This window comes from Hemicordylus capensis, chromosome 1 (assembly GCF_027244095.1).
Source record: "Hemicordylus capensis ecotype Gifberg chromosome 1, rHemCap1.1.pri, whole genome shotgun sequence".
In the NCBI taxonomy this organism is placed as follows: Eukaryota; Metazoa; Chordata; class Lepidosauria; order Squamata; family Cordylidae; genus Hemicordylus; species Hemicordylus capensis.
In genome coordinates this window covers 401,780,954-401,799,339 of record NC_069657.1, presented here as the reverse complement: position 1 = coordinate 401,799,339, position 18,386 = coordinate 401,780,954, and the positions used below count along the sequence as shown (strand labels likewise).

General features: G+C 45.1%; 1 protein-coding gene across 8 annotated transcripts in view; it reads left to right on the top strand.

Annotated features, from left to right (window-relative positions):
* The window catches only part of LRFN2 (leucine rich repeat and fibronectin type III domain containing 2), a 397,502-nt gene that overhangs the window by 184,400 nt on the left and 194,716 nt on the right, over nt 1-18,386 (top strand). Inside the window, exon 1 of one of the 8 annotated variants that reach the window (XM_053305496.1) lies at nt 6,598-6,690. The exons of the other annotated variants lie outside the window; for them this stretch is intronic. The gene's annotated coding sequence lies outside the window, so the exon portion shown is untranslated. Of the gene's footprint in view, nt 1-6,597; nt 6,691-18,386 lie in introns of those variants that run through there. 8 annotated transcript variants of the gene reach the window in all.

Below are 18,386 nucleotides of genomic sequence, written 5' to 3'. Positions count from 1 at the left end.
TCTGCTCAGGGCGGCCGAAGCGGCTGCCCATGCGAATGCTGGCTCCGGTACGGAGCTGGCAGGGGCTGGGAGGATCAGGGGCTGCATGGCCCCCGGAAGCTCCAGCATGCCCTGCGTGAGTGTGCAAGGCATGCTGGAGAGACCCCTGAGCCAGGAGGCTGCTTTTAAGCCTCCTGGTCAGGGGTCTACTTGTGATTTGCTGTGGCGCCGAACTGCGCTGCGGTAACACATGATTTAAAAAACCGGGTTTACGGAGTGCTCACTCTGCAAACCTGGCTTTCGAGCAGGGTTACTTAAGCAGGTTAACCGCTTGGAGGCCACCGGGCTTGCCTGTGACCCCGGTGGTTCTCACAGTCAGGCGAAATCAGGCTAGCCCGATTTCACCTGATCGTGGGAAAAGCCTCAGTGAGTGCTCTGTTAACCTCATTTTGTTGCTCGTGTGTCACTGTGGCATGAGGTGACACACAAGTAGACCCCCAGCCAGGAGGCTGCAAGCAGCCTCCCGGGCTCAGGGGTCTCTCCAGGATATCCTGCAGACCTGACAGAAGCTCTTCTTACAGATCATGAGAAGAGCTTCAGTTTTTGATTGTGTGAATGACCTCACTGTCTGAAATCCTGATGAGCCAGTGCCAATCAGTGTCGACAGTGCTGCGCTAAATAGAACAATGGTCTGACTCAGCATACGCAGCTTCCTACATTCCTAAAGAGCAGCCGCAGGGAGCTTGCTTTCCTCTTCCCTGCCAGAAAAGAACACTGGCTGGCATACAGAGCAAGGAAGCACCAGTGCAGTGAGAAGAGCAGGCTAACAGCACTTTCCAGCTTGCTGCACAGATGTACTGGGGAGGGGGCGACCTTCCCTTCCCCAGAGAGCCCTCTGTGCAGCCCTCAGGGACATATTTTTCAGTGGCACAGAAGGTTTCCTGGGGAAGGGGAGGGCATAGAAATGTCTGCTTCCCCTCTGCACCAGTGCAGTTAGTTGGGAAGTTCTGTCTGGCTGCTCTCACGCTACACCACTTCTTTCTTGATTTGTATGCCAGCCATTGCGGATAGATGGTTCTGCTATCCCCAGGCAGGGAGCAGAGTGTGAACTGAAAACAGGGAATTATTCTGAACAAGGCTATTGAACAACCCAGCATTTTATCATCTATTCACCTAATTGGGTCTATGCATCAGAATTTCAGACTTTTGTGTAACATATTTCAGGTTTTTTTAGTCATGACAAACATCTCGCTTTCTCGTTTCTCTTAGAAATCATTAGGGCTAGAAGTCCCTGGCTTCTTTTTCTTCTTTTCCTCAGAAGAAAATGGCTATGAGACTGTGAGATGTGTAGTATAAAATGCTAGCCTTGGCAGACTGTATTCTGTTTGACCTCAATATTGCAGCTTTCTGATTTGTAGAAATAACAGCTTAAGTAATGTCGGGAGCTATACAAAATGCACCAGGATTGCATTTTTCCCATCGCTTCTTGAGTCAGGAGCTGTGGATGGTTCATGAGGCAATCATCAGGCAATGAGTTTATCATATATAGTAGCAGGGAAATTTTATAACTTTAAAAAATTAAATGATGTTTTCGTCTATTAAATTTGGGAGCTATCCCACATAATGCAAAATTATATGGCATAGCTTTATTGGCACTCATACCCCAACTGAACCAGCCCTTGTTCCCTGATACTCACTTACAGATACCATACATTAGTAACTAAACTGAGATACAGCCCTAAACCTTCTCAGTGTGATCATCATTGCTACCAAGAAAAAGATTAAAGTTATAATCTGCATTATTTATTTATTATCATTTATTAAAAATTTCTTGTATACTGCCTCATTCAAAGACTCTAGGGGGTAAACAATAACAATATATTTTTTAAAAAAAATAGGCCAAACACCTAGCAAAACAAGTAGGTCTTAAGAAGGGCCTTAAAAGTCACTAAGGGGGGCGGGGTTGAACAAATTGGGTGGGAAGGGTATTCTAAAAAAGAGGGGCAGCCACAGCAAAGGCCCTCCTATTGGCCCAGGCTCCACACACTACACCAGGGACCAAGACACTAAGGAGGGTTACCTGAGAGGACCTCACAAGACAGAATATATTACTTTGAAACATCAAGTGTTCAATTACATAAGCATTTATTTTATCTTATTTCATGTCTTTCTTGTCTGTTACACTATGAGCCCTTTCTCACAATCATGTGAAAGGGCTCCAAGGGGCGAGGGGAGGAAGCCTTCAAAAACTTCCCTCCTCCACAGATGATCCATTCCATTTTTATGGGTGCACGGATTGTGCACCCAGACGATCCTCCGCCACTGCCAGCAGCAGAGAGATTTGGGGGATGGGAGGCCCTTGGAATTTCCATAATGCACCATGCGAGTGTGCAGTGCATTCTGAGGATCCTCCAGCACCGGCAGGGCACCCTACAGTCTGCCAGCCCAGCTGCAAGCATCCGGGGCTGGCAGACAATTGAAAAAACAAGGTTAGGGGAGTGCTGGCTCCCTTAACCTCATTTTGCAGGCCAGCTCCGGCGGCAAAACTGGGCAAAACTGGCAAAACTGGGCTGGGTTTCCTTAGTCTGGTTTTGCCTGTGCGTGAGAATAGCCCCAGAATTGGTCACAATCAAACATAGACCTAAGCATGTTTAAACTAATGCTCAATTCGATGATGAGGTGCGCTCACTCCCTGAACCTCGTTTACGAGGCAGGCTCCCTAGGTGGATTGGTCGCTGAAGTGCCTCTGGGAGCCACATGCCTCCCAGTGGTTCTTAGTCCGGGTTCTTGGTTTCCTTAGCCCAGCCTTGGCTGCTGGTGAGAACAGCCTCATTATTTAGCCTGGCTTGTAGTGACTCTTAAGTGGCTCTATGTAGTTTTTAATGCCCTGTTTATCTTGTTTTTATTCATGTGAACTGCCCAGAGCAGGCTTGCTCAACATAGGCCTCCTCAGCTGTTTTTGGACTACAACTCCCATAATCCCCAGCCACAGTGGCCAATAGCCAGGGATGATGGGAATTGCAGGCCAACATCTGCAGGAGGGCCGAAGTTGAGCAGCCCTGGCCTAGAGCCTCTGGATTAAGCGATACAGAAACTAACTAATTAATTAATTAAATCAAATGCATGATCTTCAGTGCACTTAAGTTTACATTGGACTGGTCCCATTGTTGGCTGCCTTCACATGAACAGAATGTGCAGGGCTGGGAAAGTGGGGTGGGTGCGTCATACCTTCCTTGCTTTTGTATTTAATAAATGCCTTTGCATAGTATTTAGTTTTTTAAGCTGACAGCTTATTGTATTTCTTACTTGACACCTGCCAAAATAATAATAATTTTAAAAAAACCCTTTGAGATGCTAACAAGCCTAAAAGCACTAGAATTTTGACTGGCGGCGGAGAGATCGCCTTTAAATGGATTTGCAGTTTCAAATGGGAGCAATTTCAAACATTTGCAAATGTATGTTTTAGCTCTTGTATATTTTTATGTTGGTAAGAGAATTCTGGGAACCATTTTGTGAAATAAGCCCTGAGTGTCTTTCTTCGGTTGTTGATGTGAGCTTTTATTCTATCCATCCTACTCAGTACATTTCTTCTATATATTGAATTGAAATAAATTCCCCTGAAATGCAACTTCTGTGTCAGGACAGTGGTGGATGCATACTCATGGCCAAACTTCTCATGATATGGGAGATATATGAGCAGTCCTTATGGCATTTTATTTTCAGGCAACCACGGGTGGCTGCAAATTGTTCAGAGCAGCAGGACTGAGGAAGAACTGTATAATCTTTTCCCCACCACATTTTTTTCCATTCTTAAATCACAGCATCCCTCCAAGCTGCTCTGTTACAGGAAAAAAGTGAAGTATTTATTTATTTATTTTTATTTTAGAAAATTTATTGACCGCCTGACTTCCTTAGACTCAAGGCGGTTTACATAAATTAAAACAACAACAAAGACAAGAGAAGGGGGGAGAGAGAGAAAAAGAAATAAAAGAAAAAGAGAGAAAAACCCCACCCCCCATTAAAAACCAAAAGCCTGGCAAAATAGATAGGTTTTCCGGAGCTTCTTAAAGGACAAATGGGAAATAACAATCATCCATTAAAATAGCAATCAAACATTTAAAATCAACTAAAAAATTTAAATTTTTGAGGTAGAAAAGCTCTGATATGACATTTCTGAATTAATTTTGTGGGGAAAGGGATTTCTAATTACTGCATGTGAGAAAGTCCCTGTGTTTCCTCCTTTGGATACCTCTGTGTGGGGGGCGCTGCAGCCCCCCACACTATTTATTACACTACAAGGCAACAGAAACTAGGGTGGGGGTGGTGAATTAGTAGGGCTGTATTAAACATCTCCACTTCTACTTGCAGGCTGCCTTGGTGGCCATTTGTTCACCCCAATTCTATCTACCTACCTACCTATCTGGTACACTTATATACCACCCCATACATAAATGTCCCTGCGGCTTCAGGGAGGGTCCTGATGGCTGCAATGGTCAGGCATTGTTCCTCTTTAAGGAGGAGAGCTGGTCTTGTGGCAGCAAGCATGACTTCTCCCCTTAGCTAAGCAGGGTCTACCCAGGTTGCATATGAGTGGGAGACTAGAAGTATGAGCATTGTAAGATTTCCCCTCAGGGGATGGAGCCACTTCAGGAAGAGCAGAAGGTTCCAAGTTTCCTCCCTGGCATCTCCAAGATAGGGCTGAGAGAGACTCCTGCCCGCAACCTTGGAGAAGCTGCTCTCAGTCTGTGTAGACAATACTGAGCTAGATAGACCAATGGTCTGACTCAGTATATGGCAACTTTCTAGGTTCCTTTGTTCCTAACTCTGGAAAAGACTACAATTCCCAGGAAACCCTCTGCGTTTCCCAGGAATACATTGGAAGAAGTTAAACAAGAAGTTAAACAAGAAACCACTTCCAGGAATCATTTTAAAATGGTGCAGTGGAAGGCACCATTACATACCTATGCTCAAATAAAAGTAAAAACCGAACCAGTCTGCCTCCCACCTATGCCCAGTAAATATATGCCCAGGGGTCGGAGAAAGGCAGAAACGCTGGGGAAGGAGCCAAAGCAGCCATTCAATTGGGAAGTGAATTGGCCTGGGGTAGTCATGGTGGCTCCAATTCTGTTGTTTGGCCAAAGCAGCCCAAATGTCTGAATCTAATCAGCCATAAAAGCCACACACAGTCCTACAATTTAGATCAGGAAAAGAACACATCATGCAGGGATGTAATTATAATAGGGCAAGGGTAGACAGTTGTCTGGGGGCCCACTGCCTTGGGGGGGGGGCAGAGGCAAGTCACATGACTGACTCCCCAAGCCATGCACCTGCCCAGGCTTCCTTCAGTTGTATTCATCCTCAGAAATTGATGTGAGTGTTAAGACCTGGAGCTACCAGAACAGCATGTCTTTCTCTAGTACCATTACATGACTTGCATCGTCCACAATTTACAAAACCTTAAAAAAAAAAAAATTAGGATGATGTTCTGTTGTGGCGTGCGCACGCGTGCACACACACACACACACACACGCTTTTTGTTACCACTATTCAGCCTAATTTAAGATTTATTTACTTCATGAGCTAAGCTTCAGTGGGGGGGGGGCATTTTAAAATCTTGTCTCTGGGCCCACTCCAACCTTGCTATGCCCCTGACATCATGCTAAGCAAAGGTTAGTCCTTGCAGTAATCAAATGCAAAAACCCCATACCTCTTAAAAGTAAAAATTGGGAGATCACATTATGATCTCCCACATTTTGACCTGTATACACAAAATTAATGGAGATACTGAAAAATAACATGTTCACTAGGCCTAGATCTATACTCCCTCAGTGTTCGCTCAGAGTACAGAGAAAATTAACTCAACACAAACTAAACTGGCCCTTGTGCTGCTTCTTTAGATGTTATCTCGCCTCATACATACGATTCAGGCTGTCTTTTTAATTATTACACTGAGGGAAACTGAACAGGTTTTAAAATGTTCATGCTTTGTTGCATAAATTGAACATCCTGTATACTAGTAAATAACATCTTGCATTATTGTCTGATAAATTAAACATTTTTAAGCTATATGATTTACGTCCCTAGAGAAGGGTAACAAGCTGTTTATGTATTTCTTATCTTCTTGTCAGGCCTTTTAGCAATGGATTTTGAAGCAATTATGAACATAAAACACCATCAACATCATGAAACGTGTGTTCTACGAAACTGGTATCTATCAATAATACACTAAATTTGCTTCAAAGAAAGGGGTCCTGGCTACAACACGTTGCTATTTTTATTGTGACAGAAAATAGCTCAGAGAGAAATTAAGTCATCTCAACATGCTTCAGTGAAGATGGCTTAGATTCAGCAACACTCAGGCAACTCTTGGAGAATCTCCTTCACAGGAAAGGTCTCTGTAGGAAGGGTATGGGCTAATGGAAAAATAATATATTCACCTCAACAAATTAATAATGGAGAAATCAAATCTTTCCAACTTATGCAGCAGCAAATCAGTCAAACAGAACTGTTTCCTGGAAGTCTCTGCAGACTTAACACCTTCTTTGTGACTGTATTAACCTGATGCTTCCTGGCTTCAGAGATGCCTGAAGAATTAATCCTTTATGGGAAATTTAATTTTGATACTATTTATGGTGTGTTATCTCTTTCAAACTGGAATACCAACAGAGCCTCTGTGATATTAAGGTTAAATGGATGCTTTATATGAGAATTGTAAGTATTACCATGCTTCTGAATCATGGATGCTCAGTTGTAGATTATGAATTACCTGGTATAGTTTTGGAAGTGGAATCCATGCATCAGGAATTATCCATAGTTCTGTAGTTCAATTGAACTGAGAGATGGGAAATTCAAAATTAACTAAAGAAAAATACTTTCCATAGCACGCACGCACACGCATGCACACAAATAAGCCATAGATTCCATTGTCATGGGGTATAGTTTATTTCAATGATAGCAAGCCACAAGGTGAGTGTTGGATATTCACACAGGATATTCTTTCCATTCAGAGCCAATTTTCATGACTCTGAGCAGGGGGACTATACAGCAAGACACACGAGGCACTCTGAGAGGCTTGTTCTAGAATTGTAGTTATCATTATTTCCCCAAGATGCTGAGATAGACAAAGCATGGTCAGATCAGGTGTGGCAATGTCAATTTGCTCCTGCTAGTTGAGCAGGAGAGCCAGGAGTGGCTGCTTGTACTACTTCATTTGTGCTCTTCATTAGCACAGGAGCTGGGAACAGCAGCCCAATCTGATATCCCTAATAATACTGGGATGCTTTAACAGAGGGGGCAATGGTGATGTCTGTATTGTGTTTGCCAATTATTTGATGCTGCTGTTTGTTACTCTTGCACAAATACAGCGGGTAGAATTTTAGGATTTTAGAGTTGGGAGGTACAGTGGATATCTTATAGTCCAACCCCCTGTTCACTTCTGGGATCTGCTACAACATCCCTGACTGATGGCTGTCTATCCTCCAGTGAAAGGAGAAGCCCACCGCTGCCTGAGGCAAACTGCTCCACTGTTCAAATAGCAGTTACAGTTAGGAAATGCCTACTAATGTCTAGACCAAGAGGTCCTTCACCTGACCACAAGCAGGATGGACTGGTGGAAAGGCAAAAGCCAACCAGGGCTCTGTTGCCCATGCATCCACACAAGCAGTGCTATGTAGTGCCAGGCAGCAATCAGGAGCGGGGGGAAGGAAGCTGGGCTGCCAGGTATCCCATAATGCATTGTGCAGGTTTATTGGGAAAGCTGCCTGCTGCCAGGCCACTCCTTCTCCCAAGATGGCTGCTGGCAACTCAATGGCCGATATGACCAGCGAGTGAGATGGGAGGTCCACATATCCTCCTATATGACTATGTGGTGCCCCACATTGGGGTCAGACCTGGCGAGACCTTGTAAGAGGCTGGAAGAGAGAGGATGTGTGCACTCAAGTCGAGGCTGCTGACTTGGGCCTATGGGGAGGTTGGGTGGAGCCCGATCTGGCCTCAGAGTTTGGCCTCCCAGAAGTCTCCCTCTGCGGCCCCCTGTTGAGGTTACAGGAGGGCAGGAAGACCCTAGATGCTGGGGTAGGCTCAGACTCCCAGGACTCCCTTCACGAAGGGCAGTCCTTGCCCATCTGGCCCCTCATCATGGTTTAGTTGGGTTATATAGTGACTAAATCCTGTGGGTAGTCTCACGAGTCTTCATGATCTCGTTGGACGTCTTGTGAGACTCCAAAAGCTCACAAGATTTCAATGCGAGATCTCGCGAGACAGAAGTCTCATCTTGCAAGATATCTTTGTCAATGTTGGGCAGAAAAAAGCTGGGTTTAAAAAAAAATAGTTGGTAGAGGACCTGAGGAGCTCCCGAAGTTGGCCAGGCCACAGAGGTAGTCATCGGGCCCCCAAAACACTATAAGCCTGGGTTTAGAATCAGCTAACCAGGCAGGGTCGGATTAAGCCAGTGCGGAGCCTGTAGCATATGTTATAAAGGGGCCCTATTTTATTTTTTTAAAAAAAAATGCACAAAAATATTAAAACGTAAATTATTTACTTGCATAGTAAAGTAATTCAATTTTTTCATTCGCTATATTTTGGAATATGGGAGACCAAGCCACAAACTCACACTTACTACAACAACAGTGAACATGTATATACCGTTTTTCAATCAAAATTCTCAAAGTGGTTTACATAGAAAAATAAAGAGTGGATAGATGTTTCTCTGTCTCCAAAGGGCTCACACTCTAAAAAGAAAAATGTGGTAGGCACCAGCAACAGCCAGTGGACAGATGCTGTGCTGGGCCTTCTCTTAAAAGGCACATTTAGCAGAAAAGGGATATTTTATCTAATATGGACCAAATAAAACAGGTAAAGTTTTAACTTTAATTCCCAGTTGGAAGCCGGGCATGCGGGGCCCTCAAAAACGCGGGGCCCGTAGCAAATGCTACATTTGCTACTATGTTAATCCGCCTCTGTAACCAGGGGAGGAGCAGAGTGATTGAGAGCGATCCCAGGGCTTCTCACAACCAGCCCTATCTGGGTTAGCCTTCTCCTACCCAGGTAGGGCTGTTTGTGAGAATACTTTCTGGTAATCTAATTGGTCCTAGTCCTGCTCTCTGAACAAAAAGATAGCAAGTCCATTCCATCTGCTAGTCGACAACCTTTCAGCTATTTGAAGATGGCTATCTTATTACACCTTTCTCTTCTCCAAACTAAACATACCCAGCAGCTTTTACTCTTCTTCATAGGATTTGGTTTCCAGATCTCTTGCCATTTTGTTGCCCTCTTCTGAACTCATCCCAATTTATCACTAACCTTCTGAAAATGTGCTACCCAGAGCTGAACACAATATTCCAAGTGATGTCTGACTAGCACAGAAAAGAGTGGAACTGACTTCTCGTGATCTAGACAGGATGCTTCTGTCATCCTGCATTGGCTTTTAAGCAGCTGGCTCAGACTGCTGGTCCATGTGCATCTTGTAGTTTATTAAGACACAGGGCCTTTCCAGCTGGACTGCTGCCAGGCTAGCTCCCTCCATTCATGGTATACTTGTGTGTTTGATTTTTCTTACCTCAATACAGGACATTGCCATTTTCTCTGTTGGGCTGTTGCCAGTTTTGGCCCATGCTGGCACCATGCTTGCCTTGCTTCCAAAGGTTTTACAAAAGCAACTCACAACAACATACCACCTTGCTTGTGATAGCTACATGCCAGTTCTGATTTATTACCCAGAAGTTTAAAAAAAAAACTGTCCTTGTGACTAAGTGGGTTGCTTGTCCTTCAGTGTAATGCAGGGTTAGAGTGCTACTGTGAGGCTCTAAAGTATGTAGTGCTGCTGCTGCACAAGAGACCCATACCAGGACTGCTGCCTCTTGCATGATTGTACAGCACACACAACTGCCATTGGGAATGATGGAAGTTGCATGCATAATGCAATCCCACAAGAGGCAGCAATCCTGGTACTGCTCTCTTGTGCAGCAGCGTCACTGCATATTTTAGAGCCTCGCAGCAGTGCAGGTGGGTCTGGCACTTTCTGTGTTATGTTATGGGACATGTAAGCCAAAGTCTCAAACTGCCAGTGCTGGCACCCATGTGACCCATCTGCAAGTCTCAGGAGGTCCCTTCCACCCACACATACAAATCATATTGTAAGGGTCTGTAGTGGGGACAGTTAGTAAAGCTTTAGAGAGGCCTCCATTATAACACCATGCTGCTATTTGCTCACCTGTGAGGTCGTTCTCACAACAAAGTCCTTTCCAGGTTGGATGGTGCTAGCCAAGGTCGGGCTGTTTGTGAGAAGTGCTAGGATTGCTCCCAGTCCCACCACTCCTCCCCCGGGTAGCCCTGGTCCTTAACCCGGGCTAAAAGTGAGGTAGGAGGACACGTGCATGCCTCTTACTTAACTCCCAGGTCATGTGAGTGAGAGGGCTGCCGGCAGCCATACTGACCAAGGGAAGAAGGGACTGGCAGCTGGGAGATATCCCAATGCATTGCTGCTTGCACAGTGCATTGTGGGATATCTGGTGGCTGGGCTGTGTTTCCCCACCTCTTGTTCATCACACTGCTCACAGCCTGTGTGAAGACACAAGTTGTAGAGCCTTGTTTGGGCTCCGAATCATGTGGAGGAAGGTGGATAGTATCCTGCCTTTCCCAGCCCTCCCCTGTTTGGGGTAATTACTTACATAGCAGAGTATTTCAGGCAGAGGTGGACCTAGGTAATTTTGGAGCTTGGACCTAAAAGCCCACCCCCCCTCCCCCTGCAAATTAAGCATCATCATGCTCAGCTGGGTGACCACACCACCTGGGACAAATTAAAGAGGATTTGGGGGCCCCCAGGGGCTGTGAAGTCTCTGGACTTTGGCCCCAAAGTCCAGGGGTAAGATCACCTCTGATTTCAGGAGCTAACTCACTCCCATTACAGCAGAAGTTAATGAGGTCTCAGGAGAAACAGCCTCTAAATGATAAGCATGGAGATTCATGTATGGTTAAACTAATTTACTTTATTCAGAAGTCCATGAGGATAGGAAAAGACCTCCATCTAACTGCTGGCTATGTGTTGGTCCAAGAGAGACCTATAGAAGCATGGTGCTCAGAGAGAGAAGGCTAGAAGCATTCTGGGAAGGAGGAAGAGGAGGAGGAAGGAGAAGGAGAAGTCGACACTCCCAGGAAGTTCCTGAGTACATTCTATCCATAGAAGTGTTATGGAGGCAGAGATAAACATGAAAGAGAAGGAGACCCTAACTATCTATATCTTCTCCCAATGCTCCTAGTGGTCATTAGGGTTACTGGTGCAAAGAGTCGATGCCATCTGGAGCTGGATCTCCAACATCCCCAACCCCAGCAGTTGTGTGAATGACCTTTGGAACATTCTTCTTTTTTGCATGAATTCTGAATTATCACCTGAACACACACCCCTCCCCAATTCAAATCTCAATTTGTGATGGGTGGCCTTGGATCATAATCTCCTAGACTCAGCTGCTAATGCTGAACCTCTCTGTGCATGCTTGGAAGAAGCCATTTTGGATGCCACAGTTCTCTTCAAGTTTGGAGGATTGGAATGCTTCTATTTCTGGCTCTACCGAAACCTTTTTGGAGTAGAACCAAGAGATCTGTGCACTCATAGTCAAGGATATTTGTTTATTTACTTGCACAAATAGAATACTGTTTATTACAATTATACATTTTTAATAAAGATCCACATATGAAGTATCATGAAACTGCTGTGAATCAGCAGTACCATCCCTGCAATTGAAATCACGACCAACAGCATGAGAAGCAGGTGGCTAATTTTCAGCGGGGGTGTGTGTGTGTGCCTCAAAGGAGGTCTGAACCAAGGCTTTGCCCATCTAGCACACTATGCACTTGCCTATTTCAGCGATGTGGTTGGTGGGGATATTGGCATTTTATCTTTCTGAACACAACATTTCTGAAGCGTGTGGTTCTCAACAGACAGCGGTTTGAAATGGGCAGTCAAGTGATGCCGGCATGTCTGCCAGGGAGGGAGAAGGAGCAGGGAGGAGAGCCGGACTGCTGCTCAGGCTTTGACATGACATTAAAGATAATTGAGCTATGAAGCTGAAATGCATCCGTTTGAGCGTCATCAGCTCAGAGGAGTTCAGGGCTGGGGAGAGGTGATAGGCTGTACACTCTTGAGTGTGATGGTCCTCTCCAAATATAAGGCATATTTTTGGTGGAAATATTGAAAGCTACTGTACACCAGGCTGCTCAATGCTGTGGCTGAATTTGTGCTTGCCATTTTTGTCAGTGTAATACTGTGGATGTCTATAGTAAAGTCTGCCACCTTTTCATCATCCTGTGTAATCTGTCCAAGGCTGGGTTCACACAATCAAAAGTTAATCAGGATTAGTGAGCCCTGTGGAGCTGATTGTGAGAACCCAGAATTTCAGGGCAATCCTGATCAAACTGCTCTGGTTAACCAGCATTTAAGCAGGATAGCTAACTAGGATTGAATCCTGGTTATCTGTTTTGTTTATATGCTAGTTAACCAGAGCAGTTTGAACAAGTTGCCCTGAAATTTTGGGCTCTCACAGTCAGCTCCACAGGGCTCATTAATCATGATTAACTTTTTCATCAGGGTCCTTGCGATTCTGTGAACCCAGCCCAGATACAGTATTTCTCCCTTTGCACTAGTCTGCTGAGCATGAGCTTTCTTGCAAAAGGAACTGATTAGGGAGGGTCCTGAATCTTCTGAGTCCACTCTAGGCAGCTGTTTCTGATCTGATCTATGAATTGTGGGACCATTCACTATTTAAATGCTTGTTCTCCCAGAATGTCTAGATTTATTGTTGGACCAGGAAAAAAAAGTATTATGCATGTGATCTATGTTACTGTATGCCAATTTTCACTCATGAATATTTTGGGCAGGGTCAGGCAAATGGACAGTGCACATGCGCGGTGGCCCCAAAAATGATTGCTGTGTGTGTAGAGGGCTGACATGGCCCTGAAACAGGCTGAAATAGCCCAGTGAGACTTGCGGGATGCCAGCAGGTGGGGGAGCTTCTGGAGACACACACCCCACGACCGCCACAACCCTCGGCGGCAGTAAGTTATTACCCTTAGCGTTCAATTTTTTTGCCCTTCCCTTGACACCCTTGATCTGCAAACTGGTTCGAGTTGAACTGGTTCAAGTTCGAACCAGTTCGGTTCAACAGTTCAGACTCGGACCAAACCGGGCATTGGTTTTGCACTGCCGGTCCAAGTTTGAACCAAACTGGCCCAGGTTCAAACCAAACCGGTTCAAACCAGTTTGAACCAGTTCGAAGCTCCTAGGGTTCATTTCAGGTCTGTCCTCCATTTTGTGACACTTTGTTTTGCTCAATTTGGCTCATCTGCTGTCCTCCATTTTGTGAGACTTGTTTTGCTCAATTTGCTGACTTTGCATTGGCTGAGCTATTGATTCTGTGATTGCCAGCAGTGTGTTGGTGTGTTGTTTTTGCCTTGCCCCTAAATTCTTTGCAGTTTGCGTGCCGGATTGGTTGGTTTTACTGCCTTGTGCCGTCTAGTTAGGTCTTGTTGGTTTGTGGCTGTTGTGTTGCTAGTCTGTTGTGGTGTTTGGTTTGGCTTGCAGTTCTTTCTGTGGTTGTTTTTTGGTTCCCAGTTGGCTGGCTTCTTAGTTGTGGTTTCCTATGAAGCCTGAAATTAATTCTTTAAAAATTCATAAATAAATAAAAATAAATCCTATCGACTTGAGGGTGGCTTGGGGGAGTTGAGGCTGGCCCTGCCATGCTCCCAGACCCACTTTGGGGTGCCCTGGCACCCCCCAAAGGGGTGGGGTGGGGCTGCCACAAATACCCACTATTCCCTATGGGAAATAAAAAATATCTTCAAAAATTCAATAATAATCAGAGAAGTGTCTAATTGCCTTGGGGTTTGGTGGGTGATAGGCACCCATGGCTGCCTACCACCCACCCCAATTTTGTGCCCCTAGGTGCTCTACATAGGTGATAATAGGCCGGCTCAAATCCCCATTATAACCTATGGTGAACCTTCCAAAACCAGTTCAAACTGGGTTCAGATTCAAACTGAACCAAACGGGGGTTTGAGCAAAACCAAAACCACCCCACCCCATCCCAGTTAGAAGCCGCTTTGTATTCAAACCAAACAGGCCAAGTCGGTTTTGTGCACATCCCTACCTTGAATCAGGCCCAAACTCAAACTGAACCAGGCCCTGCTCGATTGGGTGCTAAAAATGAACATGCCCAGTCCAATTTGGATTCGAACTGAACTGGGCAAAGTGGTTTTGTACGTATCCCTCGGTGCTGCCCCATCCAAGCTGAAAGTGGTAATGGAACTTCTCTGGCAGATAAGGAGCCAGGTCTCACAATCCGTGAGACCCACTTTTTCCCAAACTGCGGGGAGAGTGGGCTAAGCCCACTCTCCCTGCAGACAATCGGGCAGGGAGCCCTGGGCAGCCGGATCGGCTGCCCACACAATTGCCGGCTCTGTGATGGAGCCGGCGGGGGCTGGGGAGCTCGGGGGCTGCGAGGCCCCTGGAAGCCCCAGTATTGCGCTACGCGAGTTCACAGGGCATACTGGAGACCCCCAGAGCCGAGGGGGGCAGCTTTTCGCCTCCCCTCCAGGGGTCTACTCACGAGTAGCCACGGTGCGGAGCTGTGGCGTGGCTACTCACGACCAGATAGCCTGATTCTGCGGAGCGCTCGCTCTGCAAACCGGTCTAAGGGCAGGGGTACTTAGGCGGGTTACCTGCCTAGGAACCACCGGGCTCGCAGCCAAGCCCGGTGTTTCACATGATGGGGCAAAATTGGGCTAGCCTCTGCTAGCCCGATTTTGCTCCATCATGTGAATAGCCTCAATGTCAGCACTGTCGGAATGTGCTTGAGTTTATACGCTCTTTTGAAATCAGCGTGTATTCTGTAAAATCGTGACTTGTAGTTTACCCACATATCTGTCTTTATGATTTGCTTGGAGGGGGCAAGAGAAGAGGGGCAGACAGTGGGGAGCTTGAGAAGCAACTCAGTTAATTTTGTTGTGGGTGGAAAGAAAGTTACTTTTGTGGGGAGATGTGGATTATTAGGTTTAGGTGGGCAGTTCAGTAAAATGAGGGGAGAATTCCTTAAATGATTAGCAGGAGGGAATCTGCACCCCTGGTAGGGAGCAAAAACCTCCAGTGCCAATAGATATACAAAGCTGCACAAAAATTAGAACAGATCAAAACCACCTTTTGCATCCTCAGAACAAATATATTTCAAAAAGCTCTCTAACCTCACTTTAGCTCCTTTGGCTTTCACAATTGACTTTAATACTTTTTTTCTAAAGCACTGCTTCAAAACTGCTTTAATGAGATACAAAGAAAGCACTTGGAACAATAATATCAGTTTTGGGATCCATTTCTCTTTCAGTGCATTTGAAAAGCTTCTACAGTTATGGAAAAAAGAAATAAAAGATGAAAGAGATTCTATTAGCAAGCCAAGCAGGTATTTTATAGAAAGGGTATGTGTATGCATTCTAGTATTACTTAAAGAAAATCATTTAAAGTGGATATGGATAACATTGCTTAGCCTGGGACATGCACCACCCCCACCTCTGAGAAATTTCACTAGTCTTAGCAGAACACATTTAGCTTCCCTCAAGATCCCTCAGATGTCTTGCCCACATGGGAAACTCCACATTCACTTTGAAACTTCCTTTAGATTAAAATACCACAGCAGTTTAGGAGAGTGAAATCCCTTCCAAGATCCACCCCCCCCACCACTGCCCCACAGAATATTTTATAACAGAGAATGCAATGACAAGGGGAAGGATGAGAAGGGGGAGTGGATCAGAGGGGAAGAAAAGATCAGCTTTCCACCCCGAAACACTGACCAAATTCTATCAATTCAAGATGAAGAAGTCATCTACACAATCAAAAACTGTGTTCTACCAGGTTTGGGAGCTGTGTGTGCTCCTAATTCTTGGTTGTGTGGAAGCAAGGTTGGAAGAACACCTGGGTAGCCTTTCCTCCTACCTTGCTTCCACATAATCACCTCTACCCAGGTTCTCATGCTACTTTGCTTCCACACAGCCAAAAATTGGGAGCGTACACAGCTCCCAAACCTGGGTAGCACACCATTCTTGATTGCGTGAATGACTTCGAATTATCTTTCCAATAAAATAGTCCACTGTCAATGAAATCCTGTACAGGTTTATTTGGAAGTAAGTCCCATTGTTTTTCATGTAAATCCAAGGAGCAAATTTCCAAGTAAGTATTTCTGCTTTTTAGTCAATAGTGCACATAGAACTGCTATCACTATTTTTCTGATATCACTCAAAATTCTTCAAATGTTTTGCCCAAGTAGGAAATCCAGATTTGCTTCAAAAGTCACTTTAGGAGAAATTCAGAGTCAGTGCAAATATTAGAAAGGGGTCAGAATGAATAGAATCTGGGATGAACTGTACTCCGTTGTTCTGGTTCCATCCATTCAAGCTGACTAAGAGCATCAATGGAACAGATAGGTGCAAATCAGGGGGCATTTGGGGAGCTAGCAGTTGCATGCATTCATATATTTTTACAATGTTAAAACATGCTTACTTTAACTGCAGCTCCACCAGTGGTGGCAACAGGCTCCAACTGTGGTGGCAGCAGGAGCTCCTACACTCTGTTGTCTCCTTGTAGGTGCTATTTTTAACCCATAACCTGCTAGGTTACAACATCATCCAAGGGGAGTGTGGGTTTAAAAAAAATAAATAATGAAACCTATGGTTGTATCCTAATGTGGTTAATGGGTGAAAAAAATGTCAACCACCAGGAGGTTGCTGTCCATTGGAGCTCTTGTGGTGATGACATAGGTGGTGGCAAACCAGCAGTTAAAGCAGGGGTGGGGAACCTTGGCCCTCCAGTTGTTTTTGAACTACAACTCCCATCACCCCCAGCCACAATTATTGGGGATGATGGGAGTTGTAGTTCCAAAACAGCTGGAGGGCCAAGGTTCCCCACCCCTGAGTTAAAGTAAGTGGGTTTTAAAATGTATAAATAGATGCACAAACAAGGGCAAAACTAGATAGGACCCCACAAACAGATCCAAAGGGCCTGAATCAAACCAGACGCTCTGAAAAAAGAAAAAGGCTCCTAAAGTAGAAACATTTCCCATGCATACTCATAATACCTGCAGGACCGCCTCTCCCGGCCAGTCCTGTCCCATCCTGTGAGATCTTCTCAGGTTGCCCTTCTTTTGGTCCCTGGTCTCAGAGAGGTCCATAGTACTAGGGCCCATGGAAGGGCTTTGTCTGTTGCTTCCTCTTCACTTTGAAATTCTCCCCCACCTCCCAGATTCAGTCTGCCTCCTCCCTCTCGGCCTTTAAAACCTTATTGGAGACATTTCTTTTCCACCAGGCGTTTGGCCTTTAATTTCTTTATAAAAAATTGTTTGTTTTTAAAATCTCTAATTCTGTCCTTGTTTATAGACTGCCCTGAGTTTGTGGATTGGGTGGTACATTAAATCTCTTAATAAATGAATGAATGAATGATCAATTCATCCATAAGGGATCAAGGTGGAGGGCAAGGTATTAATATATGTCCAAAATTATCGGTGTTCCTACTTCATCTGATCCAGGTGCACAACTCCTGTTATACATTCATTCTCATTCTCTCTCTCTCTCTCTCTCTCTCTCTCTCTCTCTCTCACACACACACACACACACACACACACACACACACACACACACACCCGTATTGTGTAAATGAAAGTGGATGACAGCCCCAAGTACTGTGCTCAGAGGGATTTTCCTGCCCCTAATGAACCAACAACAGACGGCCCGTTCACATATTTTGTTCACTGCTCATACGAGTATACGGTGCATATGGGTACAGCTCTGTTCACATATTACTTTGAACGTAGGTACAGCACTAAACATCCTGTCCATATCCTGCACTGGAGTGGCCTGTAGTTGAGTTTACTATTAAAACCATGTAACACAAAACCATGTAAAGTTTCCTTGGTGATATTGGAACAGGGCTGTCTCTGTGTGGCTGCCCTGGGGCTTTGGAATATGCTACCTGTCAAATAAGAGCATCTCCATCTCTGATTGCTTTTAGGAAGACCCTCAAAACACACCTGTTTTCTCAAGCTTTTATCCAAAATTAATTTTAAACTGTTTGTTTCGATCTCATGAAATTGTTTCAACTTTTTTATTCTGTGGAATTGGTTTTACTTAAATGGATGGATGGATGGATGGATGGACAGACAGATCTTGGAGAAGCCATTGCCAGTCTGCGTAGACAATGCTGAGCTAGATAGAACAACAGTCTGACTTGGTATAAGTTACTTTCCTATGTTCCTAACATAATGGAGCTGTTCACATGACTGTTTGGGAGAGCGGGCAGGGATGGGGAAGGCTGTGAAACCGTACCACCCCCCACCCCCAGTCGATCCTCCGTTCGTTGCTGGGAGTGTGGATCATGCTCC